Below are 12,728 nucleotides of genomic sequence, written 5' to 3'. Positions count from 1 at the left end.
TTAGCTGCCTGCACTGCTGTGAGGGTCAGATTGTGCTTATACACATGCTGCATTCACTGCCCATGACTCTTCTCAGCTGCCTGCACTGCTGTGAGGGTCAGATTGTGCTTATACACATGCTGCATTCACTGCCCATGACTCTTCTCAGCTGTCTGCACTGCTGTGAGGGTCAGATTGTGCTTATACACATGCTGCATTCACTGCCCATGACTCTTCTCAGCTGCCTGCTCTGCTGTGAGGGTCAGATTGTGCTTATACACATGCCTGTATTCACTGCCCATGACTCTTCTCAGCTGCCTGCACTGCTGTGAGGGTCAGATTATGCTTATACACATGCTACATTCACTGCCCATGACTCTTCTCAGCTGTCTGCACTGCTGTGAGGGTCAGATTGTGCTTATACACATGCTGCATTCACTGCCCATGACTCTTCTCAGCTGCCTGCACTGCTGTGAGGGTCAGATTGTGCTTATACACATGCTGCATTCACTGCCCATGACTCTTCTCAGCTGCCTGCACTGCTGTGAGGGTCAGATTGTGCTTATACACATGCTGCATTCACTGCCCATGACTCTTCTCAGCTGCGTGCACTGCTGTGAGTATCAGATTGTGCTTATACACATGCTGTATTCACTGCCCATGACTCTTCTCAGCTGCCTGCACTGCTGTGAGGGTCAGATTGTGCTTATACACATGCTGCATTCACTGCCCATGACTCTTCTCAGCTGCCTGCACTTCTGTGAGGGTCAGATTGTGCTTATACACATGCTGCATTCACTGCCCATGACTCTTCTCAGCTGCCTGCACTGCTGTGAGTATCAGATTGTGCTTATACACATGCTGCATTCACTGCCCATGACTTTGCTCAGCTGCGTGCACTGCTGTGAGTGTCAGATTGTGCTTATACACATGCTGCATTCACTGCCCACGACTCTTCTCAGCTGCCTGCACTGCTTTGAGGGTCAGATTGTGCTTATACACATGCTGCATTCACTGCCCATGACTTTGCTCAGCTGCGTGCACTGCTGTGAGTGTCAGATTGTGCTTATACACATGCTGCATTCACTGCCCATGACTCTTCTCAGCTGCGTGCACTTCTGTGAGGGTCAGATTGTGCTTATACACATGCTGCATTCACTGCCCATGACTCTTCTCAGCTACGTGCACTGCTGTGAGTATCAGATTGTGCTTATACACAAGCTGCATTCACTGCCCATGACTCTTCTCAGCTGCCTGCACTGCTGTGAGGGTCAGATTGTGCTTATACACATGCTGCATTCACTGCCCATGACTCTTCTCAGCTGTGTGCACTGCTGTGAGGGTCAGATTGTGCTTATACACATGCTGCATTCACTGCCCATGACTCTTCTCAGCTGCATGCACTGCTGTGAGGGTCAGATTGTGCTTATACACATGCTGCATTCACTGCCCATGACTCTTCTCAGCTGTGTGCACTGCTGTGAGGGTCAGATTGTGCTTATACACATGCTGTATTCACTGCCCATGACCCTTCTCAGCTGCCTGCACTGCTGTGGGGGTCAGATTGTGCTTATACACATGCTGCATTCACTGCCCATGACTCTTCTCAGCTGCCTGCACTGCTGTGAGTATCAGATTGTGCTTATACACATGCTGCATTCACTGCCCATGACTCTTCTCAGCTGCCTGCACTGCTGTGAGGGTCAGATTGTGCTTATACACATGCTGCATTCACTGCCCATGACTCTTCTCAGCTGCATGCACTGCTGTGAGGGTCAGATTGTGCTTATACACATGCTGCATTCACTGCCCATGACTCTTCTCAGCTGCCTGCACTGCTGTGAGGGTCAGATTGTGCTTATACACATGCTGCATTCACTGCCCATGACTCTTCTCAGCTGCCTGCACTGCTGTGAGTATCAGATTGTGCTTATACACATGCTGCATTCACTGCCCATGACTTTTCTCAGCTGCATGCACTGCTGTGAGGGACAGATTGTGCTTATACACAAGCTGCATTCACTGCCCATGACTCTTCTCAGCTGTGTGCACTGCTGTGAGGGTCAGATTGTGCTTATACACATGCTGTATTCACTGCCCATGACCCTTCTCAGCTGCCTGCACTGCTGTGGGGGTCAGATTGTGCTTATACACATGCTGCATTCACTGCCCATGACTCTTCTCAGCTGCATGCACTGCTGTGAGGGTCAGATTGTGCTTATACACATGCTGCATTCACTGCCCATGACTCTTCTCAGCTGCCTGCACTGCTGTGAGGGTCAGATTGTGCTTATACACATGCTGCATTCACTGCCCATGACTCTTCTCAGCTGCCTGCACTGCTGTGAGTATCAGATTGTGCTTATACACATGCTGCATTCACTGCCCATGACTTTTCTCAGCTGCATGCACTGCTGTGAGGGACAGATTGTGCTTATACACAAGCTGCATTCACTGCCCATGACTCTTCTCAGCTGCGTGCACTGCTGTGAGGGTCAGATTGTGCTTATACACATGCTGCATTCACTGCCCATGACTATTCTCAGCTGCGTGAACTGCTGTGAGTATCAGATTGTGCTTATACACACGCTGCATTCACTGCCCATGACTATTCTCAGCTGCGTGCACTGCTGTGAGTGTCAGATTGTGCTTATACACATGCTGCAATCACTGCCCATGACTCTTCTCAGCTGCCTGCACTGCTGTGAGTATCAGATTGTGCTTATACACATGCTACATTCACTGCCCATGACTCTTCTCAACTGCATGCACTGCTGTGAGGGTCAGATTGTGCTTATACACATGCTGCATTCACTGCCCATGACTCTTCTCAGCTGTCTGCACTGGTGTGAGGGTCAGATTGTGCTTATACACATGCTGCATTCACTGCCCATGACTCTTCTCAGCTGCCTGCACTGCTGTGAGGGTCAGATTGTGCTTATACACATGCTGCATTCACTGCCCATGACTCTTCTCAGCTGCCTGCACTGCTGTGAGGGTCAGATTGTGCTTATACACACGCTGCATTCACTGCCCATGACTATTCTCAGCTGCGTGCACTGCTGTGAGTGTCAGATTGTGCTTATACACATGCTGCAATCACTGCCCATGACTCTTCTCAGCTGCCTGCACTGCTGTGAGGGTCAGATTGTGCTTATACACATGCTGCATTCACTGCCCATGACTCTTCTCAGCTGCCTGCACTGCTGTGAGGCTCAGATTGTGCTTATACACACGCTACATTCACTGCCCATGACTATTCTCAGCTGCGTGCACTGCTGTGAGTGTCAGATTGTGCTTATACACATGCTGCAATCACTGCCCATGACTCTTCTCAGCTGCCTGCACTGCTGTGAGGGTCAGATTGTGCTTATACACATGCTGCATTCACTGCCCATGACTCTTCTCAGCTGCCTGCACTGCTGTGAGGCTCAGATTGTGCTTATACACATGCTGCATTCACTGCCCATGACTCTTCTCAGCTACGTGCACTGCTGTGAGTATCAGATTGTGCTTATACACATGCTGCATTCACTGCCCATGACTCTTCTCAGCTGCGTGCACTGCTGTGAGTATCAGATTGTGCTTATACACATGCTGCATTCACTGCCCATGACTCTTCTCAGCTGCCTGCACTGCTGTGAGTATCAGATTGTGCTTATACACATGCTGCATTCACTGCCCATGACTCTTCTCAGCTGCCTGCACTGCTGTGAGTATCAGATTGTGCTTATACACATGCTGCATTCACTGCCCATGACTCTTCTCAGCTGCCTGCACTGCTGTGAGGGTCAGATTGTGCTTATACACATGCTGCATTCACTGCCCATGACTCTTCTCAGCTGCCTGCACTGCTGTGAGGGTCAGATTGTGCTTATACACACGCTGCATTCACTGCCCATGACACTTCTCAGCTGCGTGCACTGCTGTGAGGGTCAGATTGTGCTTATACACATGCTGCATTCACTGCCCATGACTCTTCTCAGCTGTCTGCACTGGTGTGAGGGTCAGATTGTGCTTATACACATGCTGCATTCACTGCCCATGACTCTTCTCAGCTGCCTGCACTGCTGTGAGGGTCAGATTGTGCTTATACAAATGCTGCATTCACTGCCCATGACTCTTCTCAGCTGCCTGCACTGCTGTGAGGGTCAGATTGTGCTTATACACATGCTGCATTCACTGCCCATGACTCTTCTCAGCTGCCTGCACTGCTGTGAGGGTCAGATTGTGCTTATACACACGCTGCATTCACTGCCCATGACTATTCTCAGCTGCGTGCACTGCTGTGAGTGTCAGATTGTGCTTATACACATGCTGCAATCACTGCCCATGACTCTTCTCAGCTGCCTGCACTGCTGTGAGGGTCAGATTGTGCTTATACACATGCTGCATTCACTGCCCATGACTCTTCTCAGCTGCCTGCACTGCTGTGAGGCTCAGATTGTGCTTATACACATGCTGCATTCACTGCCCATGACTCTTCTCAGCTACGTGCACTGCTGTGAGTATCAGATTGTGCTTATACACATGCTGCATTCACTGCCCATGACTCTTCTCAGCTGCGTGCACTGCTGTGAGTATCAGATTGTGCTTATACACATGCTGCATTCACTGCCCATGACTCTTCTCAGCTGCCTGCACTGCTGTGAGTATCAGATTGTGCTTATACACATGCTGCATTCACTGCCCATGACTCTTCTCAGCTGCGTGCACTGCTGTGAGTATCAGATTGTGCTTATACACATGCTGCATTCACTGCCCATAACTCTTCTCAGCTGCCTGCACTGCTGTGAGGGTCAGATTGTGCTTATACACATCTGCATTCACTGCCCATGACTCTTCTCAGCTGCGTGCACTGCTGTGAGGCTCAGATTGTGCTTATACACATGCTGCATTCACTGCCCATGACTCTTCTCAGCTGCCTGCACTGCTGTGAGTATCAGATTGTGCTTATACACATGCTGCATTCACTGCCCATGACTCTTCTCAGCTGCCTGCACTGCTGTGAGGGTCAGATTGTGCTTATACACATGCTGCATTCACTGCCCATGACTCTTCTCAGCTGCCTGCACTGCTGTGAGGGTCAGATTGTGCTTATACACACGCTGCATTCACTGCCCATGACACTTCTCAGCTGCGTGCACTGCTGTGAGGGTCAGATTGTGCTTATACACATGCTGCATTCACTGCCCATGACTCTTCTCAGCTGCGTGCACTGCTGTGAGTATCAGATTGTGCTTATACACATGCTGCATTCACTGCCCATGACTCTTCTCAGCTGCGTGCACTGCTGTGAGGGTCAGATTGTGCTTATACACATGCTGCATTCAGTGCCCATGACTCTTCTCAGCTGCCTGCACTGCTGTGGGGGTCAGATTGTGCTTATACACATGCTGCATTCACTGCCCATGACTCTTCTCAGCTGCCTGCACTGCTGTGAGGCTCAGATTGTGCTTATACACATGCTGCATTCACTGCCCATGACTCTTCTCAGCTGCCTGCACTGCTGTGAGGATCAGATTGTGCTTATACACATGCTGTATTCACTGCCCATGACTCTTCTCAGCTGCGTGCACTGCTGTGAGGGTCAGATTGTGCTTATACACATGCTGCATTCACTGCCCATGACTCTTCTCAGCTGTGTGCACTGCTGTGAGGGTCAGATTGTGCTTATACACATGCTGCATTCACTGCCCATGACTCTTCTCAGCTGCGTGCACTGCTGTGAGGGTCAGATTGTGCTTATACACATGCTGCATTCACTGCCCATGACTCTTCTCAGATGCGTGCACTGCTGTGAGGGTCCAATTGTGCTTATACACATGCTGCATTCACTGCCCATGACTCTTCTCAGCTGCCTGCACTGCTGTGAGGGTCAGATTGTGCTTATACACATGCTGCATTCACTGCCCATGACCCTTCTCAGCTGCCTGCTCTGCTGTGAGGGTCAGATTGTGCTTATACACATGCCTGTATTCACTGCCCATGACTCTTCTCAGCTGCCTGCACTGCTGTGAGGGTCAGATTGTGCTTATACACATGCTGCATTCACTGCCCATGACTCTTCTCAGCTGCCTGCACTGCTGTGAGGGTCAGATTATGCTTATACACATGCTGCATTCACTGCCCATGACTCTTCTCAGCTGCCTGCACTGCTGTGAGGGTCAGATTGTGCTTATACACATGCTGCATTCACTGCCCATGACTCTTCTCAGATGCGTGCACTGCTGTGAGGGTCCAATTGTGCTTATACACATGCTGCATTCACTGCCCATGACTCTTCTCAGCTGCCTGCACTGCTGTGAGGGTCAGATTGTGCTTATACACATGCTGCATTCACTGCCCATGACCCTTCTCAGCTGCCTGCTCTGCTGTGAGGGTCAGATTGTGCTTATACACATGCTGCATTCACTGCCCATGACTCTTCTCAGCTGCCTGCACTGGTGTGAGGGTCAGATTGTGCTTATACACATGCTGCATTCACTGCCCATGACTCTTCTCAGCTGCGTGCACTGGTGTGAGGGTCAGATTGTGCTTATACACATGCTGCATTCACTGCCCATAACTCTTCTCAGCTGCCTGCTCTGCTGTGAGGGTCAGATTGTGCTTATACACATGCCTGTATTCACTGCCCATGACTCTTCTCAGCTGCCTGCACTGCTGTGAGGGTCAGATTGTGCTTATACACATGCTGCATTCACTGCCCATGACCCTTCTCAGCTGCCTGCTCTGCTGTGAGGGTCAGATTGTGCTTATACACATGCTGCATTCACTGCCCATGACTCTTCTCAGCTGCCTGCACTGGTGTGAGGGTCAGATTGTGCTTATACACATGCTGCATTCACTGCCCATGACTCTTCTCAGCTGCGTGCACTGGTGTGAGGGTCAGATTGTGCTTATACACATGCTGCATTCACTGCCCATAACTCTTCTCAGCTGCCTGCTCTGCTGTGAGGGTCAGATTGTGCTTATACACATGCCTGTATTCACTGCCCATGACTCTTCTCAGCTGCCTGCACTGCTGTGAGGGTCAGATTGTGCTTATACACACGCTGCATTCACTGCCCATGACACTTCTCAGCTGCCTGCACTGCTGTGAGGGTCAGATTGTGCTTATACACATGCTGCATTCACTGCCCATGACTCTTCTCAGCTGCCTGCACTGCTGTGAGGGTCAGATTATGCTTATACACATGCTGCATTCACTGCCCATGACTCTTCTCAGCTGCCTGCACTGCTGTGAGGGTCAGATTATGCTTATACACATGCCTGTATTCACTGCCCATGACTCTTCTCAGCTGCCTGCTCTGCTGTGAGGGTCAGATTGTGCTTATACACATGCTGCATTCACTGCCCATGACTCTTCTCAGATGACTGCACTGCTGTGAGTATCAGATTGTGCTTATACACACGCTGCATTCACTGCCCATGAGCCTTCCAATCATGTCTCTGCACCACGTCTTGTCTCCTTGTTTCATCGTAGACATCCTGATCGTCCTGGTCCTTGATCCGCGGAGCGGCTCCTTGGGGGGGGGTGTCCTGTCAGGGATTTATCTCTTTTCCTACTGTGCCTTTAAGAATGTCAACTCACTACCCCTATTTAAGGCTCCTCCCAACAGAACTCATTGCTTGGTAATTTGTTGCTCAGTGTGAAGCTGCTTCAGAAGAGACCTTGCCGTTTATACAACTTTGTATTCTCAACTTATTGCTCACCTTGAGTATCTGCCTATTCGAATCAACTTGCAGATTCTCTTTTATACTTGAAGATTTGCTCCGTTTGTTCACTAAGAGATTTATCAGTCTCTCTCCTGTATTGAGGTTGTTCCCTGCAGCGTGTGATGTCACGCTCCACATTCTCCCGCCGCGGATCTCTGCAAGGCTCTCTGCGATACTCCTTGGACTTGTTGCTGTGTGGTAACTGTATCGCTATGTGCTAATATCATCTCCAATATTACTAGTCTATATATATGGCATTTTATGAACTGTGTGTATTGCTGCAACCTCATTTCTCTTTCATTTGATATATATTGTGGAACGCTCCTTTGCTGGATTTTCATATTCGCTTCTGATATCAAATATGCACTAAACCTTTTTACTGCTATTTACCAAATTACAAACAAATAACTGTGACAAAGATTATTACAAACTACCATTATTCATTATCGGACTGCTTAAGCATATTTCAAACTTTACGCAATTAACCTCTACTGTGCTTGAAATGAACTGTTTGCTCTAACTTAAACTATATCTGTTTCCTCAAGTTAACCACAGCTTATATTACTCTGATTGAACAACTCTGGAAATTATTAATATTCACTATCAAAGTATGGTTTACAAAATGACCAGAGATTGATTTATTCACTTATCAAAGTACTGTGTTAATTTCAGTGTGTTTGCTAAAGCCTGCTGCATAAACTATTTACATTGCAACTCTGTTTGAATTTAGGCACCTGCACTAATTAACTCTTTCACTACTGCTGAAGTCAATCCTATAAGACTTACTCTCTTTTCTGCTATAAGCATTTATTGTTGCGTGAAGGTTCCGGTTTCACTCAGCAACCCTGCTGTAGTGACCCTCAGATCAATGAGCATATCAGGGTTCCCTTAAGTTAAATCTGTGGGAATCCGAGGTAAGGTGTGAGACTGAGTGGTCCTGCATAAAGCAGGAGCTGTAATTGTAGTATTCTCTAAAAATAACTAAACATATCCTTACAACACCGGTGTTATGCCGAGAATAATTTCCCAGTCTCTTTGCAAACATCGGAACTCTGACCCACCTCCATTCAGCTGCTCTCAGCTCAGCCCCTGTAGCTTATCCTGCACTGAATAGAGGTGGGTCAGAGTTGCGATGTTTGCCAAGAGACTGGGGAAATCATTCTCGGTATAACACCGGATAAGTCTGACAGCAGCATTTAGTACAGGGCAAAGTGGGGATAGGTTCTGTAGCCTATCTCCACTTTGCCCTGTACTAAATGCTGCTGTCAGACTTATCCGCCTCACCTGTCCCTCCTCTGCAGCTAATAAAAACATGGCAGCCTCCACAGCAACACGTGTGTGGAGGCTGCCATGTTGCCAAGCGTCTGAGCTTGCTCTGAAAAGTCCCAGCTTTCCAGCATGCTGGAAGCGTTGGGACTTACGTCATCAGAGCACTCAAAAAACGCCAGGCATCTCACTTGCAAGTGTGAGAAAAACCCTCCAAGCGAGTCCCAGTTCGCTTGGAGCGCTGCCCGAACGCGCCCAGAGTCTAGGGTTGCCATCTGTCCCTTAAAATACAGAACACTTATAAGTTACACATGCTGCAGGGAGGAATATGAAGTGCTGTCTATAAACACAATACATGTTCCTCCCTGCACACCCTGCAGCATGTGTAACTCATACGTGTCCAAGAAAACATGGCTGAGGTGGCAACCCTACCAGAGTCACAGTTAGGGTTGCCACCTCAGCCATGTTTTCTTGGACACGTATGAGTTACACATGCTGCAGGGTGTGCAGGGAGGAACATGTATTGTGTTTATAGACAGCACTGTTCATATTCCTCCCTGCAGCATGTGTAACTTATAAGTGTTCTGTATTTTAAGGGACGGGTGGCAACCCTAGTCACAGTATTTGCATAATAACTACATAACAGGGGTGTCCCTCTTTTGAATTTTGAAATTTTGGGAGGTATGAGATTGCATTCCCTTTGCTGGCATCAGAGAGCCGATATTACAATCAGGGAGACTCCCTGAACCTCAGGGAGAGTTGGGATGTCTGCATCTCTAATTTAAACATCTTAAAAAGCATCCAAATATCTTTCAAATGGTTGCATATTTTCCTTTGTCTGATTGGCTGCTGCTTAACATGTGACTTCTCTGCGTATATTCTGGGAGATGTAGTTCAGTATTGAACTGCTCTTTGTTCCCCTCCCATTTACTTCCTGTACTAGTGATGTGAAGTTCGGTTCATCCTGATGAATCGGTTCATTTCGGACAGTTCGATCATTAACTGAACCGGTTCATGAACCGATTCATCAGTTCACCTACTGATCACATGATGTGCTTGAGGGGCAGAGCAGAAGAATCGCAGATTCAGTACAGACCCAGCGATTCTGAATCATTTAGAATGAGTCCTGAGTCACTGTGTCTGTACTGCTCTCTGCTGCTGCTCTCTGCTGCTACTTGCTTCAGTTCAGCTTGACACTCTTAAGGATACTTAGAGCACAAAACAATATATATATATATATATATATATATATATATATATATATATTGTTTTGTTCTCTAAGTATCCTTACATATACACTTACATATTTACTTACATATACACTTACATATTTACTTAACTTAAACAATACTTTATTCTATCTTGATACACCAATGCAATTTTAAACAATTTACTTCTAATATATATATTAGAAGTAAATTGTTTAAAATTGCATTGGTGTATCAAGATAGAATAAAGTATTGTTTAAGTTAAGTAAATATGTAAGTGCATTTTTTCTTGTTATTACACTTATTTATGTTCTTTAAAATAAGTTGACACTATTTTATTAAAGCATTATTTATTTAACAGGGGGTCCTTAGGGTTAATTTGCAATGCTCACTCTAGCCTAGGATGATATATATGAGTGCTGTGCTGTTGAATCAGTGTACTGTGTACTGTTAACTCAGTGATTCATTAGCAACTGAGTGATTCATAGCAGAACCAGAGTTATAACACAGTTGCTAATGAATCACTGAGTTAACAGTACACAGTACACTGATGCAGTACACTGATTCAACAGCATGTAATATGATCCTAGAGTGAGGTCTCATAGCAGAACCAGAGTTATAACAGAGACCTCACTCTAGGATCATATTACATGCTGCCTGTGGAACTGAACTGTTACAAAAGAATCAGTTCAGTCTGGTGAACTGATTCATTCAGTTCAGTAAAAAGAACCAGTTCAAATGAACGATTCGTTCATGAACTGCACATCACTATCCTGTACAGCTGCTGCTGGGTGAGTGAGTCAGGCTGTGTGTATTGTGTGATAAAACGTTTTAGTGACTTTCTGGTCTTCATAAAAAGTTTATAATTATTATTATAAATGTTATTGTTATGTTAATGCTTGTTATTCACTTGCTTGTGCCAGGCAATGGGATACTAATTGTTGTTCAACTCTTTGTGCTAATGAAGGGGTTAATATACACTCTGCAGCTCTCAGTGCTAGTGAAAGTGCTAATATAAGCTAATATATATTGTGTAGCTTTATGTATATAGTGTAGCTGTAATGCACTAGTAGAGGATATGACAGTGACAATGTGCTCAGTGCTAGTGAAAGTGCTAATATATATTGTGTAGCTTTATGTATATAGTGTAGCTGTAATGCACTAGTAGAGGATATGACAGTGACAATGTGCTCAGTGCTAGTGAAAGTGCTAATATATATTGTGTAGCTTTATGTATATAGTGTAGCTGTAATGCACTAGTAGAGGATATGACAGTGACAATGTGCTAGTGAAAGTGCTAATATATATTGTGCAGCTTTATGTATATAGTGTAGCTGTAATGCACTAGTAGAGGATATGACAGTGACAATGTGCTCAGTGCTAGTGAAAGTGCTAATATATATTGTGTAGCTTTATGTATATAGTGTAGCTGTAATGCACTAGTAGAGGATATGACAGTGACAATGTGCTCAGTGCTAGTGAAAGTGCTAATATATATTGTGTAGCTTTATGTATATAGTGTAGCTGTAATGCACTAGTAGAGGATATGACAGTGACAATGTGCTCAGTGCTAGTGAAAGTGCTAATATATATTGTGTAGCTTTATGTATATAGTGTAGCTGTAATGCACTAGTAGAGGATATGACAATGACAATGTGCTCAGTGCTAGTGAAAGTGCTAATATATATTGTGTAGCTTTATGTATATAGTGTAGCTTTATGTATATAGTGTAGCTGTAATGCACTAGTAGAGGATATGACAGTGACAATGTGCTCAGTGCTAGTGAAAGTGCTAATATATATTGTGTAGCTTTATGTATATAGTGTAGCTGTAATGCACTAGTAGAGGATATGACAGTGACAATGGGCTCAGTTACTAATTCTATAAATTGACAGCATTTAAACAATGTTAAAAAAGCATCCGATCCAATTCGTCTTTGAAATGATTGCATATTTTCTTTTGTCTGATTGGCTGCTGCTTTACATGTGACTTCTCAACGTGTATTCTGGGAGATGTAGTTCAGTATTGAACTGCTCTTTGTTCCCTTTGTTGATTTAAAAAAAAAAAAAGCAAACAAAAAACCCCTTTGAGTGGAGGTCACATGTTTCCTGTCTAGAGTGGAGGTCACATGTTTCCTGTCTAGAGTGGAGGTCACATGTTTCCTGTCTAGAGTGAAGCTCCATTGTTCTGTTGTTCCCCTCTCGTTTACTTCCTGTGCAGCTGCTGCTGGGTGAGTGAGTCAGGCTGTGTGTATTGTGTGATAAAACGTTTTAGTCACTTTCTAGTCTTCATAAGAAGTTTATAATTGTTATAGAAGTTGTTCTTTTATTATTCACCTGCTTGTGCCAGGCAATGGAGTAAAAAGTTCTATTCTTCTCAAGTAAAGGGTTAATACACACTGTGCTGCTCTCTGTGCTAGTGAAGGGTTAATACACTGTGCTGCTCTCTGTGCTAGTGAAGGGTTAATACACTGTGCTGCTCTCTGTGCTAGTGAAGGGTTAATACACACTGTGCTGCTCTCTGTGCTAGTGAAGGGTTAATACACACTGTGCTGCT

At 45.7% G+C, this 12,728-nt stretch overlaps 1 pseudogene; it reads left to right on the top strand.

The window, feature by feature from the left end:
- Positions 1-12,370: 12,370 nt before the first annotated feature.
- Positions 12,371-12,728, top strand: part of LOC128659818 (gastrula zinc finger protein XlCGF7.1-like) — a 140,258-nt pseudogene continuing 139,900 nt past the window's right edge.

This window comes from Bombina bombina, chromosome 5 (genome assembly GCF_027579735.1).
Source record: "Bombina bombina isolate aBomBom1 chromosome 5, aBomBom1.pri, whole genome shotgun sequence".
NCBI classification, from domain to species: Eukaryota; Metazoa; Chordata; class Amphibia; order Anura; family Bombinatoridae; genus Bombina; species Bombina bombina.
The sequence above is the reverse complement of the archived record's forward strand: the minus strand, read 5'-3'. Positions and strand labels throughout refer to the sequence as shown.